Genomic DNA, 18211 nt, shown 5'->3' with positions numbered 1-18211 from the left:
CAATCCAGCCACAAAGCGAACTCCCTGTCCTCCCCTCCGCCCCTCTACCCTAACCCAAGACCAAGAGGTAATTTCACGCTTTTCTGGCGCTGACCAGCTACTACTGGAGGTTCATACCCAATTATTCAAACATAGCAGCTAACCTCACCGACCAGCTGAAGATTGCCCAACCTCAGTGAAACGGAGCTCAAGAAAGTTTTGATGGGCTGAATAAATATATTGTGTATATATTGTATAATGAACCCTGAAAATGCCAGATTTCAAGGAATATTTTATCCTCCAGACGGATGCCTCCAAGACACAACATCTGGCATTATACACTAGTTGGATGCTTCTCCCCAGGGCCACAATCAAACTGTAGGACGTAACAATGAAATGGGCCGTTACACTAGCAGAGCTGGCTATCCTGGGATGGATAATTGAAGCAATCATCTGTTATACTTCGGAACCTTTTCAGTGGTCCGCTGGAGTGCTTCTGGTGATGCAGACGGGGATGTGTGCTGACTACTCTGTTGTTTTCCTTGTACATAAACAATATGGAAGGAGATGTCCTGAAACGTGGGAACAAAAAATTGCCAATATTTCTTTTAACAGATGATGCAAATTTAATATCTACATCCCCCTCTGCTGTAAAAACATTCAGTAGATGTAGCACAAAGTATGAGGAAAAAGGGCTAACAGTAACTATTTCAAAAACAAAATTCATGTCACTATCTGAAAATGCTCTCTCCAGAGGATTCCAGCAGGATAAACTATCAATGAGAAGATCATAGAGGAGGTTGACACCTATAATTCCCTGGTGGTATGTATTAATAAAACATGAAAGCTTGCAGCCAAATTAACAAAAGTATGGTTACGTTAGCCAGAAGGGGCAACCATTGTTATCATATTTAATAGACCATATTTGGGGCGTACTTTCTTGCATGCGATGTAGGTATACAAAATGTAAGCTATTACTTCTGCAACCTATGGCAGTGAACTTTGGGGTCATTGTAACATGGATGTGTTAGAAAAGGAGAACAAAATCCTGAAAAGCTTAATTGGTACACCTCGTAGCTCTCTGTCCACACAAAATTGAATTATATATCTATGGTATATCATTTACCGTGGATCTGAATACATTCTTTATTGGTTGACATTGGGGAATGTTCCAGAACTAAATCTCTATCTGGAAACACTGTTTTGAGGGGCTGATATTACAAGAAACTTGAAAAATATAATGGTTTTCATATGTAGAAGAATAAATGTTTGGAAAAATTGGTCTATCCTGTCCATGCGATAACTTGTACATACGGCACAAAGTAGAAATCTGTGGTTCACTGTGCATTTGAAGATTGTTTTTTAGGGAACTATGGGACTCATATGGTCAAAGTTTAATTCCAGCGTACCTGACGTTTAAGCCTAGACCTAGCTTTGAAAAGTACTTTGAGAATTCATGCTATAAATTAACAAAATACTAATTACCAAATTGCAATTTGTAAACTCACCATTTAGTAGAATAAAGAGGATTCAGTATTGTGGGAATACTATGGCATATGGAATGAAGATACATGTCGACTATATAGCTCTTCTAGCAAGTTATACCTGAGGCCCTTGTTCAATTTGCATAAGACTAGAACTACAAATGATGCACATTATTTGATCAAAGTGTTGAGAGATACACTTAAAGCAATTTAAAATTCTCATAAGAAAGCATGCACACGCGGATTACATTTTAGTACGAATTCACAGCTAACTAAAATATCATATAATGGAGAAGTCTGGAACAATATTATGAGATTGGGGCTGAATTAATGTTTAATATTAAAGATCTATTGCTATGTATTGTATGTGTCTTTGACTCTAAAATGATTTTGGTGTTTAGTTCTTAATGTTTTAAAATAATTTTGGTTTGTTATATTTATGTCTGTTCTTCTCGTTTGTGCTTTTATTCCTATCAGCCAAAATAAAGCTTAATTGAATAAAGAAAAATATCCTTTGGAAGCCAACATGCATATGATTAAACCTACATGCTGCAAGTGTGCAGATAAGTCCTCATGATTGACATAGATATCATCGACCTATTGCTAGCAGTTAGGGAAACCTGCTAAAAGACTCTGCATTCTGCTTGAAAAAGGTCTGGGTGAATTCCTAGACCCCTGCCCTATGTGAGTGAACACAAAATGCTTTCCCTTAAACGTGGAGGCTGTGTATTTCTGTCCTCCCTCACTTAACGATTGTGTGAAGTATTCTTTACCTAGATAAGGATTGTTTTGTATTTGCATCTCTGCAGGTTGGCTATGCTATGCTATGTACTGCCTCTGTCTTAGAATGTGAATTTAATATTCTATAATGAAATACTAATCAATAGGCACCATCTGGCTAACAAACCAGGTCCAAGGTAATTACGTGGGTGTGCTTGCTTTATAATTACCCCATTAGTCCATCAATTGTTCGACTATGGTTTCTGTGTGCTATTGCTTGTGGCATAATGGAATTTTGCCTTTGGTGGTGGTGTAATCGTAGGGATAATGTCCTGGTGCATTCCGGATCATTCCCCATATGATTTGTAAATAGCTTAATGCTGCCCACTCTTTTGCCTGTTTGTACTATGTCCTCACTCACTTCAGTTGAAAAAGCAGCCATCATTACATCTTCACCGCTAGGCGTTTGTCTTGCATATAGTAGTGGCTATCCTGGAGTTCCCAAAGCCCCTTGTTTTGGATATGTAGCTTGGCCAAAACATTGCTTCTATGTCTTTGGGATTTTCACCTTCCAGCTGAATAGTCACAAAATACATTTCACTATTTGCTAAAGTCAATAGAAGCATGTCCAGGAGAAGGGAGTCATTCTCCTGTACCCCTCTTTTCTTTGAGTTTTCTTAATTCATGTTATGGCCAGAATAGGATAGTTTTGGATGGAGGACGGACTGTTGATTTGCACGACCTCAATGACTATGACCACCCTAGTTAGTTTTGTTAGGTAGGGCAAACACCTTTTTACTGGGGATAGATATGCCTTTTTATTATTTGAATAAAAAAACTTGCATGAATGCCACTAACTGGTCTGTCTCCTCCTTCTGGCTTACCACATACTGCTCTGCCCTCAAAATCCTGTCTTTTACCTTGGCAGGGTCATAATATGCTTCTTCTCAGACACGGTTAAGTGCCGTAAGACCACTACGGTGGTGATGGGCGCAGTATAAATCTGGAGGCGCACAATGCGCTACTGTAAAAAGGGAAGGTACTTGGAAGTGCATTGCAACGGTCGTTACAGGAGAATTACAATGAGTACCGCCTATTATATAGGTGAGGGCCACCCAGTAATTCCGTCTCCTGGCAGGTACCCTATAGGATCTAGGCAGGTGCTGCCCCTTCTGTACCGGACCTTTCCTGGCTTTCCTTCTGTGGTGTGTGTGAGAACACGATAATAAATAATGATGCACTGGGGAACGAAAAAAAGTAAAAAAGAAAGCACCTTTCAAAGATGAACAACAGAATTGCCAATGCACGCGTGCAGGGCGGGAAGCGTGACATTGTGGAGAACACTGTAGTTCAGTCAGTTAGAAAGGAGTGCGCTGTACAAAGCGATGTCTTTACGTGTTGCAGAACGTTTTCAAGAGTCACAGGGCAACACTTACTAGAGGAAAATATCACTACTCGCAAGAAAGGCACCAAGGCAATTTAGATGGGGTGTGCAGAATTCGAAATAGCTTGTACAATAAGCTGAACGTTGTTGCTAGGGAAAATTATTCGTGCTGTGAAACGTCATAATGCCATGGGCGAAGTATCCCATTGGCACATGACAAAGAAATGCACAAATACACTTCTTTGCAATGTACCGCGCTGTCTCCATTGACGGACCAAATAGAAAATGACGCTGCCACATCGGTAGCTGCATACTGCGATAGAAAGTTAAGAGATCGGATAGAAACGCATGAACTGGGCAAGTGCCTCCTTCATCGCAAGCGGCACTGAAAATCGTGTAACGTGCTGTGCAATGTTCCCTGCTCAATGAACAACAATAATATCGTCATGATTGCGTATCACACGCACAAACCAAAATCAGGCACTTCATTGTACCTAGTCCATAGCACTACAAATGCACATCATAGATTAGTAAATGAGTAGCGAGTGCACAGTGTTTTGCATTCATTTTCACCGAATGGATGTCGGCATACCCTAAAATCTGCACGCTGTGCCTCGTAAAACACAAAGCCATAACAGCACCTGCATTTCTGTGAACAAATGCACAATGTCGCATCGTCGGTCCGTACACACCAACCAACTTTATTGCTCAATTCCGTAGCCTCTACAAACCCATTTTTATGGGCGTCATCTGCAAAAGGGGCATATGTGCCGCTCTGCAGCTATCGCGATATTTGCGTACTTTTCGTTCAGCGCTTGGGAGTCAGGAAATTACTTTCTACCAGGGGAGCGCTCGTCATTGGTTGTGATGGCTCTTAAAATAACTTTTTTATTTATTTATTTTTTTGATGATTTTCTTTTTTTTTAAAGGTGCTACCCTATAAACACTTTTTTGGGGGTTTTCATACGTGAATGTGTGGTTTCAACTTCAGCTCACATTCTTAGTAGGGTCTTCACTGCAGTCTGTAGATTGTAAATTGAACATTTCATTGCCACTGGCTGATAAAGACATGCCATTTCCCTTGAAAAGGTGTATGTATCATGAACCAATGTTCTCATTCTCACAGAAGAACATCCCAGCAGCACTCAAGAAGTCACACATGCTTCTGTTGATGAGACCCCTTTCCGACCTCTGGCTGGCGACAGGAAGCATTGGAATAATGCCACGCGATTCACGGCAGTATACATAAGAAAAGCACCTTGGCAGTAGGAAAAATGATCTGCACTGCAAAATCTTCAGTTGACTGAACACACAGGAACAAGGCATGTTACCCAAAAAGAAGCTTCCAAAGTGCACAATCACAACATGTACAGTTGCCGAAGTGGCCACGCGCCGACATACTAGAAGCAGTCTGCCGAAACAGCACAATTCCATACCATTCCCCAAAACGTCCACTCCCTCCAAACCTAACTTGCTAGACAAGTATTCTTGGAGGCCATACACGCACGGATCTTCCACAAAGTAATAACCCACAACGAAAACTGTGCGTCTTGCCATGTTTGCCAGCCGCAGTACACAAAGTTATGGAAAAGTGAATGTCCCTTTCCTGTGACGCACACCCAGAGCACCTGATTGGCCAAAGGCCATAGTCCCTTTTCCATTGGTCAACATGGTGAGAAGGGCAAAATGTGGCACGTGCCTTTCCCCAATCACCGTGAGGGAGGCACCCGGTGAAACAGGAGAACTCCTTCTCCCTATTGGTGCCCTTTTCTGTAACGTACACCCTGACCACCTGATTGACCAAAGGGCATAATACCATGTCTATTGGCTAGCATGCTCACAAACTCAATGTGGCACATGCCTTTCTCCAAGTACCGCCAGGGCCGCGACCCAGTCAAGCCGGAGAAGTCCTTCCTATTGGCGCACTTTCCTCTGACGCATACCCTGAGCAGCGCATGATGGGGCAATCGCTACAGTCCCATTTCCATAGGCCAGTATGGTGAGGAGCATCAAATGTGGCACGTGAGGGTCCCCAAGTACGTTGAGGGCCGGTCCCCAGTGCAGTAGGAGTCCCTCTTCCTATTGCCGAACATCCTAAGCAACTCATTGGACAATCCCCAGTTCCATTTTCGTGGCCGCCACCCGTAAAATCCCTGCATGTGACTTTTGTGCTGCGTGCGGAAAAACCTGCAACCAGGGCAGGGGGAGTTCATAGTAAGGGTCTACTCTTAAGAGTCTGTTTTTTTGTGTAGATTATTCTACAAAAACACCTTCTTTGTCTGTTTTCAGTAGCTTTTGTGTTTTCTTCCACGCACATTAGTTCAGAAAACTCTTCACCGCATCCTATAGACGAGCAAACAAAACTGCTTTGCCAATGGATGACAACAAAATGCCATTTTCTTGGAAACACTCCGCATTTCCACAGGTAATAAGGTCATTGTTGCAGAAGAAAATTCCACAAGCAGACAAAAAAGTGTACATGCTTCTGTTGATGAGACGCCTTCCTTTGTCTGGCTTGGAACATCCATGAGCAGTAGGCCATACTCTTTGCGATATTATAGATGAGAAAAGCACCTTGGCGGTGGGAAAAAGCATACTCGCGACATCCAGCTACCTCCTCAGTCTACGGAACAAATGTAAGCAAGGCAGGTAACGCATATGCACGCTGCCGTAATGAATTACGCTAACATGTACTACTGGAATCGTGGCGAGGTCTTCATGCATATGGAAGAAATAGCACTCGTGCACAGCGTTGCACAATGCGTCCACTCCTTCCAAACCAAAATTGATGTCAGTTTCTTTGCAGAGCTTAGGTGTGCACATCTATTACAAAGGGATCCCCTACAGGCAACACAATACATTTCGCCATGTCAGCCACCCTCAGTACGCAGAGTATAGTGTGCAACCGTTTCACCTCCCCTTCCTGTTAACCACACCCACACTACCTGATTGGCTAATCCCCACACTGCCATGGCAATTGGGCAAGGTGGTGTAAAGGGCAGATTTTGCCACGTGCACCTCCCAAGTAGCGCGTGGGCCGCACCCCTGTAAAACTGGAACAGTCCTTCTTCCCTTTGTACTATCTTCTCTGTAGCTCTACTTCATTAGGTTACTGGTAAATAGGCACACAAGTATCCATCAATTGCATTAAAGACGCCATCATCGAACACTGTCACTGCTGTAGAACACTTGAAATGTACCATTACACATTTACAGTACAAATGTGCCATTCCAAAGCAGGTCCACTACAAAGTTCAATGAAAGTATGCACGATTTCACCATTGGTATACATCCACATAGCCACCCAGGATGTGGCATGTGCCATCCTGAAAGTACTGCGTAATCAACTACCTTTTCATGACAGTGAAGGTAGGGGTGCGGGGGTAGGAGGGGTTGGGGGAGGCAAACCATATGAAACTGAGCAGGGGATTCAGTCTTCCAGCGTATATGTATAACGTGTTTTTTATTTTTTTATGTACGTGCGAGTCATTTATTTTGGGTATTTTCTCTTTATATGCGTCTGTTTGCCTGTCGTCGCATTATTTACAACATTCTGGTCAATGCTTCTTGCACAGTGTGAAAGAAAGCGGCATTGCCAATGGCGCTCAAATAAATACCATTTCTACGGAACCACTGCATATTTTGAGACCTCATGATCTCATAGTGGGTGGAGAACATGCCAGCAGTCTGCATAAACTGACACAATTCTGTTGATAACACACCTTCCAACCGCTGGCTGGGGACAAATTACACCGTCATGGACCCACACTGCTCTTGGTGTTATGCATGAGAAAACCACCTTGGCAGTAGGAAACATACGCATTACTGCGGTCAGCAACCTCATCAGTAGACAGATTAATCGTCCGCACAACATGAAACCCAAATGTGCACTTCCAAAGTGCACCATGACACAGTTCACGTTTGTGACAGATGCCACATAGCTGCAAAGGCGAACCATCCTGCCGAAACTGCAGTCACCCTGCCAGACCCAGAAAGCGTCCACTCCTTCCAACCCGAAATTACCAGCAACGCCTCTCTGCACGCAACACCTGTGCAGATGGCGCACAAAGGTATCAACGACGATAAGCACTGTGCGTCTCCAAACACCCTCACGACACAGCAGTGTGACAAAATGATACCGCCCTTTCCTATGAACCACGCTCTAAACTCCTAATTGCCTATTTCCCACAATTCCATTTTCACCCTGCTCATAATGGCAGGATGTGCACGTGCGCTTTCCCATCTACAGTGAGGGCCATGACCCAGTAAAGCTCTGACAATACTTCTTCCCTTTGTATAGTCACTTTTTGCAGCACTCCCGTGATTGGGCGCTGTCACATTTCAAAACACGCATGCACCAATCACATACAAAACCTCTGCATTGCACACTGTGATTTCTATACACCACTCCTTATTTACAGTTAAACACTCTCATTACACGTTCCGTTTGATTGCAAAGCCCCTCCACCAGAAATTTCTGCTAAAGAAGGCACTATTGCAGCATCCCCATACATCCGAACACGCCTCCAGCACACCTTTAGGTATGCACACAACATTGCAAACCTTTCCACACCCACTGCAACACTATACATCCAAGCAAGCAACCATGTGGGCAACTAACAATTTGCACAAACATTACATACTTAGCGGCAGTTCTACCCATCTCCCCCGAACCGTAAAACACCCGTTCAAGAAAATGTCACACTTAGCAGAAGCCACAAACATAGTGCATCTTCACCCAACCCGCACAAAACCTCACCCAACTTGGCAAAAAAATTCAGAGCCGGCAATATACTTTTTCTGCAAAGTTCGGTGAGGATTCGTCCAAGGGGAGCGAAGTTATAAGCTGCCAAAAAAGTGCTGCTCTTATGAGTTTAGCAACTTTTTTTCACATGCTATGCATGGGCTGACATCTAGTGGAAGCTGCAGAGTATTACAGTTGTTTTCGAAATTTGAAAATGGACGTCGACAGGGCGTGCTAGTAATATTATCCCTAGTGTGACGTCCACTGTACCCATGAACTCTCATGTGACAAGTTCCCACAGATTGTTTTTTTCCGCCATTGTGAGCGGTTGTTTATCGCGGAGTGCAATTTTGGTGTATGCCATTGACTTTTAAAGTGTTAATAATAGTTACTCTTTCTGTCCTTTTTTGACCGCCATGTCTCGACGCGGTGAAGAACTCTACAAGGAGAGGGCAAACCGTCGGACGAAATATTCAACGGATTTTGATCGGCCTCGGAAGGCCCACCGAGCCTAGGCCCTTACAGTAGGGAGAGTGGGGGGCGGTCATTACTAGATGTATATTATCCACCCCTTTCCCTGGTCTCCCTGCTGCCTACCCCAAACATGGAGAGAACGGTTAAAATTTTGCCCGTCCTGCAACAAAAAATATACGTGGATCGATAAGCACAGAGTGTGCAATCTCTGCCTTAATCGAGACCACAACGAGACTCACTGTCGAGCCTGTAAATTGCTTCGACCAAAAGCCCTAAAAGTATGCAGGACAAAACATTGGGCACGCCATACAGGCCGAGGCCGCCATGGGGACAGAGGAAGACTCCAATGCCGGCAGCAGCGCCGTCCTTTCGGAGGGTGGCAGGGAACATCTTTGTTCCCCAGTGCTAACCCCCAACCGTAGTGGACAGGCCGGCGGCTCTGTTGTGGGAGGACACCCGGCAGCAAAGGCACTACACTTTCCCACACCAAAGACTTACCCCACACCAATGTGTCTCACACATGCCGAGAGTCGACGTCTAGGGGCAAAGCTACAGATTTGCTGTCCTCTGGGCACTCCGAGCCTCGACTGCCTCATGACAGGCCCCATAGGACCAAGGACGCCGAACATAAGACCCTTTCTATTGACCGCAAGACGTCGAAAGACACCAGTAAAGCCCTTCCCAGTGCCAAAACTCGACCCACACCTGGGAAGACGCCTAAAGAGTCAAAACTGTCAGTTTTAATAGAGAAACATGTCCCCAAGGGTCTAACAAAGGTTTCTACCTCTAAAAAGCCATCCTCAAAGAGTCCTAATCAAAAGGATATACATAAAGACAGGGATTCTCCCCAGAAGGTTAACAATAAGAGCCTTCAGGTCAGAAGTAAAGACAAACCTTAGTAAAGATCCACAAGAGCTTGATGAGATCCCAGCTGAGGACTTTCTCAAGAACCAGATCATATCCTGATCGAAGTAGAGGAGGGCGATAACTTACCTACACCCTCCACTCCTACCATTACTTCCCCTGGGATCATCCCAACCTCTGCCAAGTGGTCAGCCAATGACATAGACGGAGTTATGAGCAGTATGTCTTTCTTTACGAACTTCTTTGAAAGTTTAATGAATACACCTCCTACCACTCAGGCATCCAGTTCCAAGGCCTTACCTGTAACTTCTCAACCTTGCACGTTTTCCCAACCGTCAGGGAAAAGATCTCTTCCCCCCCCCTGCCCTACCGAGATTTATGATGCACCATCAACTAAAAGGACACGCATCTCCACTGGTCTTTATGACCTACACGCAGAGGAAAATGAGTATCTAGACCAGGATACATACTATGATGAGGATGACTTTGGGGATGAGGATGGTGGTCCTGACTATAATGATAACGAATCAGTGGTCTTTGCTATGGACTGTCCAGTCCCACAAGACCCTCCCTTACCTGATTCCCCAGTGGAAAACCAGCACATGTTTAAGGACATCCTACTCACGGCTACTGAACATTTTGGCATTGACACTCAAGAAACCCAACAGGACAAGGAATTCGTAGAGAACATCCTGGGGGACAAAAGGATGGCCACACAGTTTATACACATGCTAAAATCTGTGCAAAGAAGGATTCAACCTTCCCTAGAGTTGCCCAACCAAACTAGGGCAGTGAACCTCTTATACAAAAGGGGGCAGCTCAAACCGGATTCACTGGTAGTCACTACCACCCGAAAGAGAGCAGGCAATCCATTGGCCTCTTCCGAAGCTCCCCCAGACAAAGAGAGCAAAAAGCTCTACACAATGGGGACGAAGATAGCTTCTTCTGCAGCTTATCAAGCCAGAATCGCTAACAATTCGACTCTGTTGGCAAGTTACGATTGCACAAAATGGGACGAGGTTACAGCCCTGGTGGATTCAGCTCCAGAACCCCTTAAATCAAGACTTGACCTGGTAGCGACCGAAGGCAGAGCTACTGCCAGCAATCTACTTAGAAACAACTTTGACGCTGCAGATAACGCCGGACGCATTATTGCGGAAGGCACCATCCTAAAGCGCCATGCCTGGTTTTATGTTCGAAACACAGGCTACCCTTCTCAGTATGCCTATAGAGCCCAATGTTTTATTTGGCAAAGCAGTAGAAGATGCGCTGAAGTCAGCCAAAAAAGACTACGAGACACTCAAATCCCTTGGCCAGCTTACTAATAAGCAGACGGGACAAAGAGGGGGGTAACAATTTTTGCCGTTTTGGAGGCCAAAATTCTCAGAGGCTCCGGGTATAGTCAAAACCAGAGCGCCACGTGGAATAACAACCAACAAGTATCCCAAGGTCATCCTAGAGGCCAACACAGAGTCTGCGGTAGGAGCAGAAGCCCCCCCTCCAGGGGTGGGGGATCGCCCTCCAAACAATGACACCACGCTACAGGTCCCCTCCCATGCCTCCCCAGTCGGGGGCCGGATTGCAAACTTCACCCACGCATGGGAGGGGATAACCACGGACAAGTGGGTGTTATCTACAGTAGCGGGAGGTTATTGCATCAAACTCCTGGGGACTCCATCAAATCTTCCCCCGCGGCCGAAAAGGTCATCAAGAGAACAGCTCATCTTGATGGAAGAAATCGCAGCACTACTCCTCAGACGCCATCGAGGTTGTGCCGATCTACGAAGTAAACAAGGGTATCTATTCAACTTACTTCCTTGTTTCAAAAAAAAAAATCGAACCATGCGCCCAGCATTAGACTTGCGCCCTGCAAACAAATATGTCAAGCCACAAAAATTCTGTATGACAATGCTACAAGAGGTAATCCCACTGTTAAAACAGGGAGGGGGGGGGATTACATGGCAACATTGGACATGAAAGATGCTTATTTCCATATTTCAATGTTGCCTGTGCACAGAAGGTTCTTGCGTTTCAAAGTAGCAGACCAGCATTACCAATTCAAGGTGTTACCCTTTAGAATAGCCTCAGCTCCAAGGGTATTCACCAAGGTACTGGCGGTGGTGGCAGCGCACCTACGCAGGGAGGCGATTACCTATCTGGATGACTGGCTGATCACGAGAGAAACTTACCAGCCTTGCAGAATAAACATGCAAAGAACCATAAACCTTCTTTTCCAATTGGGCTTCTTCGATAAACGAGAAAAAGTCAAGTCTGGTACCAGATGCATCAAAACAGTTCCTCAGAGCTGTTCTAGATACAAGGACAGGTTTAGCCTTCCCATCCATGGAGAGGGTACAAAACATGCTTCGGCAAATATCCCAATATCAAGCCGGTCTCCAGATTAGCGTACGCAAAGCGATGCGCTTACTATGCATGATGGCATTGTGCATTTATCTTGTCCCACACGCACGCCTGCGCATGCGACCAATAGAGGAGTGGTTGGCGAAACAATGGTCTTAGGCAAGTGGTCAGTGGGACGATCTAGTGGTCGTTTCGCCTACTCTAATCCAAAACCTACGCTGGTGGTCAAGAGAAAATTGAATGAAGGGGAAACCCGTCCATGAACCTGAAGCGCTAGCAATCATCACAACAGATGCGTCACTTTCCAGATGGGGGGCCCATTACCTTCACCACATTGCACACAGTCTGTGGACACAAGTCACAGCACAGAACCATATCAACCTGCTGGAATTATTAGAAGTCTTCAAGGCTCTACAAGCTTTCGAAAGACATCTGACAAACCAGTCTGTCCAAGTCCTAACAGACAGCACCACTGCCATGTTTTATTTCAACAAACAGGAGGGTACACACTCTCGAAATCTGTGCAGGTTAGCTCAGAAAATATGGAGGTGGGCACTCAGGCGAGGGATGTCCCTGTCCTCTCAGGATGTTCCAGGGGTACTCAACACTCTAGCAGACTCTCTCAGCAGAGATCCATTGCCAGAAGAACACGAGTGGCAACTACTCCCACATGTTGTAGTCCACGTCTCCTCTCAATGGGGTTACCCTACTCTAGACTTGTTTGCTACAAAAGAAAACAAGCAATGCCCAGACTTTGCATCCAGGTTTCCCCGACCAGAATCCAAGGGGAACGCCCTATGGATGAGCTGGTCGGGGAAATTTGCTTACGCTCCCCCCCCCCACGACACCATTGATCGGCAGACTAGTGAACAAAATACACAGAGAACTGTTGACGCTCATCCTAGTTGCTCCTATGTGGGCGAGACAACCGTGGTACCCACATCTAGCAAACTGGCTATGTGCGATCCCATCAAGCTCCCGTACCAGGTCAACCTGTTAACCCAACACAGGGGGACAACGGTACACCCACAATCACACTCCATGAACTTGGCAGCATGGCTCCTGAGGTCATAGAGTTACCTTCCACAGCGGTGTATGGATATCCTCAAGGAGGCACGGAAACCAAACACTACACACTATTTCGACAAGTGGAGAAGATTTGTACTTTGGTGCCAGTCAAAACAAATAAACCCCATAGAATGTACCCCATCACACATTCTAAATTATATGCTCCAAATGTTGGATTCACGGTTAGTCTTTAACTCTATAAAGGTCCACCTAGCAGCTTTATCACCTTACACCACCTCTCAAAGTAAAGTCTTGTGTTGGAAAGTGCAAGTCATTAAAGCATTTATGGAGGGAGTAAAGAGACTCCACCCTCCAATTACTAACCCCCCGCCTGGCTGGGATCTCAATGTAGTACTAGCGAAGCTCATGGGACCCCCCTTTGAGCCTCTGCACCAAACTAGTCTTAAACACATTGCCTACAAGACTGCCTTCTTAGTGGCTATTACTTCCATAAGAAGAGTCAGCGAACTCCAAGCATTGTCAGTGCAGGACCCCTTCTTTATTATCCATAAAGACAAATTGGTTTTATGAACTCATCCTAGGTTTTCACCTAAATTCATTTCCAAATTCCATGTAAACTAATCCCTTGAGCTTCCAGCCTTCTTCCAGAAACCAACTAGCTCAGCTGAGGTTAAACTCCACACACTAGATGTGAGGGCGGTTCTCTACTACGTAGATAAAACCAAACCGCTTAGGAAGACTGATCAACTGTTTGTCTCCATAGCTACAGCAGAGAAGAACGCATTTCAAAAAACGCCATCTCCAGATGTATAGTCAAATGTATACAATTATGCTATTCGTTATCAGACAAGACACTGCCTTTTACACCCAGAGCCCACTCCACACGGAGCACTGTGGCTACTTTAGCCTTTATTGCAAATGTCCCCCTAGACAGCATTTGCAAGCACTTGGAGCTCAGTACATACCTTCACTCAGCACTACTGCATTGACATACATTCCAAGACCGATACATAGGTGGGACAAGCAGTTCTAAAACATCTATTTGCCACTGCTCCTTCTCACGACCCTCCACCTTCTCATAACACTGCTCGCTAATCTATGCATAGCATGTGATCTAAGCAGATTCCACAAGCCTCAGAAAGGATACATTACTCACCGTAATCGTATTTCTGATGCTTGTATCTGCTTAGATTCACATGCGCCCACCCTTCCTCCCCTGAGAGAGGGTGCATTGATGTTAGATGAGCTTTCTTTATATATCTGCTTGGATACAACTGTACTCACAGAAACTTCATGCAACCTCATGTCAGAACAAAACAATCTTAGGGACGTGAAGCGTGAGGGATCATGGGTACAGTGGACGTCACACTAGGGATAGTATTACTGGCACGCCCTGTCGACGTCCCATTTCGAAAAACTGTAATACTCTGCAGCTTCCACTAGATGTCTGTCTATGACTACCATGTGAATCTGAACAGATGCAAGCATCAGAAATGCAATTATGGTGAGTAATGTATCCCATATATGCACACCAGCACATAACAATAAAGTGTATATGCCAAATAAGTCACAACAGTGCCTCTACTGGCTAGTATAGTTATTCTGATTCATTATTGCAAGTGCTTCCTTACTGCAATCTCAATACCACCAGATGAGATGAGACATAGTTGTTAAGAATTGAAGCACTCCAGAAACTTTTCTGCTCTGCTCAATGTATACCTTCCCTTTAAACCCCAGTCCCCCAATGGAATCTCAGAGCCATTGTAGTCGCTTTTATGCAGAAGCCCTGGACATATGTGGTGCGTCGGCAGGAGGAGTCGGGCTCTGATGGACAGTTCCAATCTTCTTTTATTTAAATAAGAGACGGGGCAAGCTTTCCCTATTCTAAAGGGTTTTCCTACATATCTAAAGGAACTAAAAGTACTTGTCTGTCATCAGGAAGTCCAAAGAAAGAAAAGTCCTCCATACAAATCTAGTTTTGCTCTGACTCTACCACTAAATCTAAACGATCCCAAGAGATTGGTTTGGTTCTCCTGATGTACCAGTTTTTTCCGACTGCCTCTTTGTAACAATGTCTTTAATCTTGTTGCTAAGCAGGACCTTCAGTAATAGCCTCTTGTAGTAGCTCTTGTAATTCATCTGCAACATTCTTCGGTTTGATCTGCTCTTTAGCAAAGTATTTAGGCCAACCTCCCTCGTGATACTTCCTCACTTGTTGTTTGTAGGTTTTAGACCTCCCACCATTTATAAATCCAGGCTTTCTCAGCTTAGCTGGGGTTTTTGCCCACTAGATAATTCTCCTTTCATGGATTCTCTTTTTGTCGCCACTTTTTGTACTTGACACAGTTCTGTCCTTCTCCCGTATAAGACGTTATCAGTTTCTTGTCGTTGCAGCTTGTTGCTAATATAGTATTTTCCCTTGGTTATTAGGTTCTGGTTTGGACCCTTCATAGACTTCCCAGTCAGGTTTATTCAATCCCATCCTTCTCAGCTTTATACAATTCCCATGACATACGTTTACATTCAGTAACTCCTCCTGAGTTCTGGGATGAGTTCCTCTTCTCGTCTTCCATTGCCCCGGCGACCTCCTGCCTCTACCGTTCTCCTAGTTACCCTCTGCAGGCTGGGGAACATTACAGGCTCTTGGGTTCGCTCGGGTTCTCTTCTCCAGTACTGGGATTCTCCTTACTTCTCTTTGTCGCACCCTGGTCGTTGCCTGCCCTTCTGCCTTGTAGAGAGCGGGGGGGGTGGGAAGCTCCTTGCGTTCCAATGACTCTCTCGTTCTTCGTGCTCATAAGTTTCCCGTTCTCGGCTTACCTTACACAGTCTATGGGTTTTACCGCTTGGAAGCTGGTCACACTTCCCTTTGCCTTCTCGAATGGTCTTGGCATGTTTGGTTGGACTCACTGCCCACCACGCTAGAGACATGCTCTCGCCATCACCTGGACTCTGCTTTACTGCGGTACAACGGTTCTCCTGTTGTTGGATACGCTGGGCCTCCAGCGTCTGTCTGAGGTTTAGCTCCCCTTTCGAAAGTTGCGGGCTCAGTGACGGTTCTCAGGTCTGCCACCTTTAGGAGTGCTCATGTCAGGGGACTTCCCCGGCGTAGAATACTCTGCCTCTCCAGCTTCCTCCACTTGTCCCAGTTAAGTATGCATATTCTCTTAGAGAGATATTCTTATTTCCTTCTGCGTGCTGGTAAGTTCCAGCATTACCATCAGCCAAGCAAGTAAATGGTATAGTAGTCTCTGTAGCCATTAACGCCATGTATGCTACTAGGCTGTGTGACTTAGGGAGTTCCTCCCCTCCCTTTGGGGAGAGGGGATTAATATCTTTGATTCGTCTCACATCATTTATCCCAAAGGTGTAGATGGAATTTGAACTTGACGGGAGGTAGCCCTTCAAATCTACCAGCCTAAACCTCATTCATCTTCAGTGGAAGAGATGATCTGGACATTGAACAGAAAGAAATGTCTTGCCGTCCACCCATTTCTTCAGTGGCATTCAGACATCCTGCTCATTCCACCATAGCTAGTGCAGCATTGGAAGCCTTCCAAAACCTCATTCCAATTGCAGAAGTCTACAGATCCACTTGGCCACTGATCATGCTTCTTGTTAGAATTATTCTCATGCTACCCTCGCCGCGCATATGCTGTCTCCTATGCGCAGCATTATGGACAATTCCTAATCTGATTCCCAACCAGTTGGGAAAGAGGGAGACCAGGAAGTCGGTGTAAGGTGAGTAGTCCTTGCTCTCCCTCCTTCACAATGATCTCCCAGAATACAGTGTAACACAACTGCCACATCGAAAAAAACATGTTGAAACTTCGAGGTGACCATTGGTGACACATAGGTGGGGGCAGAGCTTGGCACTTTGGAGGGATTCTTTTATAGGACAGCCTCTGTTCAACACTTTTAAAGCCTGTGTACTATAGATAATCTTAAAGGTTCAGCACTGTGATACAGCCTTACCCTACCAGTTGTGAAAGGAGGGAGAGCAAGGGTTACAATTACCAGTCACTATGATGGTTTTTCTTCCTACTATACTGATGTCAACGTTTCTAAGAAGCTCTCGATGAGCATTATACAATTGTTAGCTCAACAAAAGATTTTTGTTTCAGCCATCCCAGACATATTAAGGTGTGTGGCTATAAGACCTAAATTGCTCAAGCTCATGGGCCCAATTCATAATGAATTGTGAATTCAAGGACCCTCTGCCCCTTGCTATCCTGCCCTCCCAAATTCACAACAGTATCTGATGGACTGACACCCCAACATGAATTTGGGTAACTGAGCCCACATGGATGGAGAGCTGATGTGGCAGCCCGCAACCCATGTGGAATATCGCTGCAAATAGTTTTTTTTATTTTTACCGGCATTTACGAAGTGGAATTGTAAAAAAGGAAATAGAAGTGGTCATGTCAAGCTTTGTTTTTTCTTTTTGGGCCTCTAAAAGGCCAGAAACCTAAATGAGCTTTCGCTAGTGCCTGTTTTCTAACAGGGTGTTTGGAAAAAGAAACGCAGTTCTCCAGTTTGGGCCTAGTCATGTTAGAAATCCTTCACTTTGCTGTGGAAGGCCAAACCTGGATAGATTGTTTCCCCCAAGAACCTCAGGAAAGTCTCCCCTCTCCCGCTCCCCCATGGTTCAACACTTCGTTTATGTGTAGATCGTATATTGGTTAACACAAGAACCTACTAGAACGTTCTTTGACATCAAGGCAGTGCCAGGGAAGGTGTAATGTTTCAATGAGTCTATTGTGCTTCATTGTACCTTAGACACTCATGGTTGTGGGCTTTGTTAGTAGGCAGATGTTCTTGCAGCTGTGGTGAGACGTACTCAGTTAATGTAGCATATAATTGAGCATTTAAGGAGGCAGGGGCAGTTCGCAAAAGCAGTAGTACTAAAGAAAGTGCACTCCCTAAAGATTCTCATGCAAAGCGATCCACCGTACTAATTCTGCTAATGCATCAGCTTAAATATGCATTAGCTGTTCATATACATTTGCTCTTTTCTTCACTTTTCTTACCTCTCTTTACAAGGGCATCAGTCACAAAGTGCTTTTCTGTTTACCTGAAAGTCTGTACTTCTTATGCACGTTACATGACACTCAAATACTCTTTTTACTTGACGCTGAAGACCTGGTGCTAGGGGTAGAGCTCCAGACCAAGCGC

At 45.0% G+C, this 18211-nt stretch overlaps 1 protein-coding gene across 3 annotated transcripts in view; it reads left to right on the top strand.

Annotated features, from left to right (window-relative positions):
* Positions 1-18211, top strand: part of ASXL2 (ASXL transcriptional regulator 2) — a 747150-nt gene that overhangs the window by 712418 nt on the left and 16521 nt on the right. The window lies entirely within an intron of this gene.

Source organism: Ambystoma mexicanum, chromosome 4p, assembly GCF_040938575.1.
Source record: "Ambystoma mexicanum isolate Mex_15411 chromosome 4p, UKY_AmexF1_1, whole genome shotgun sequence".
In the NCBI taxonomy this organism is placed as follows: Eukaryota; Metazoa; Chordata; class Amphibia; order Caudata; family Ambystomatidae; genus Ambystoma; species Ambystoma mexicanum.
The sequence above is the reverse complement of the archived record's forward strand: the minus strand, read 5'-3'. Positions and strand labels throughout refer to the sequence as shown.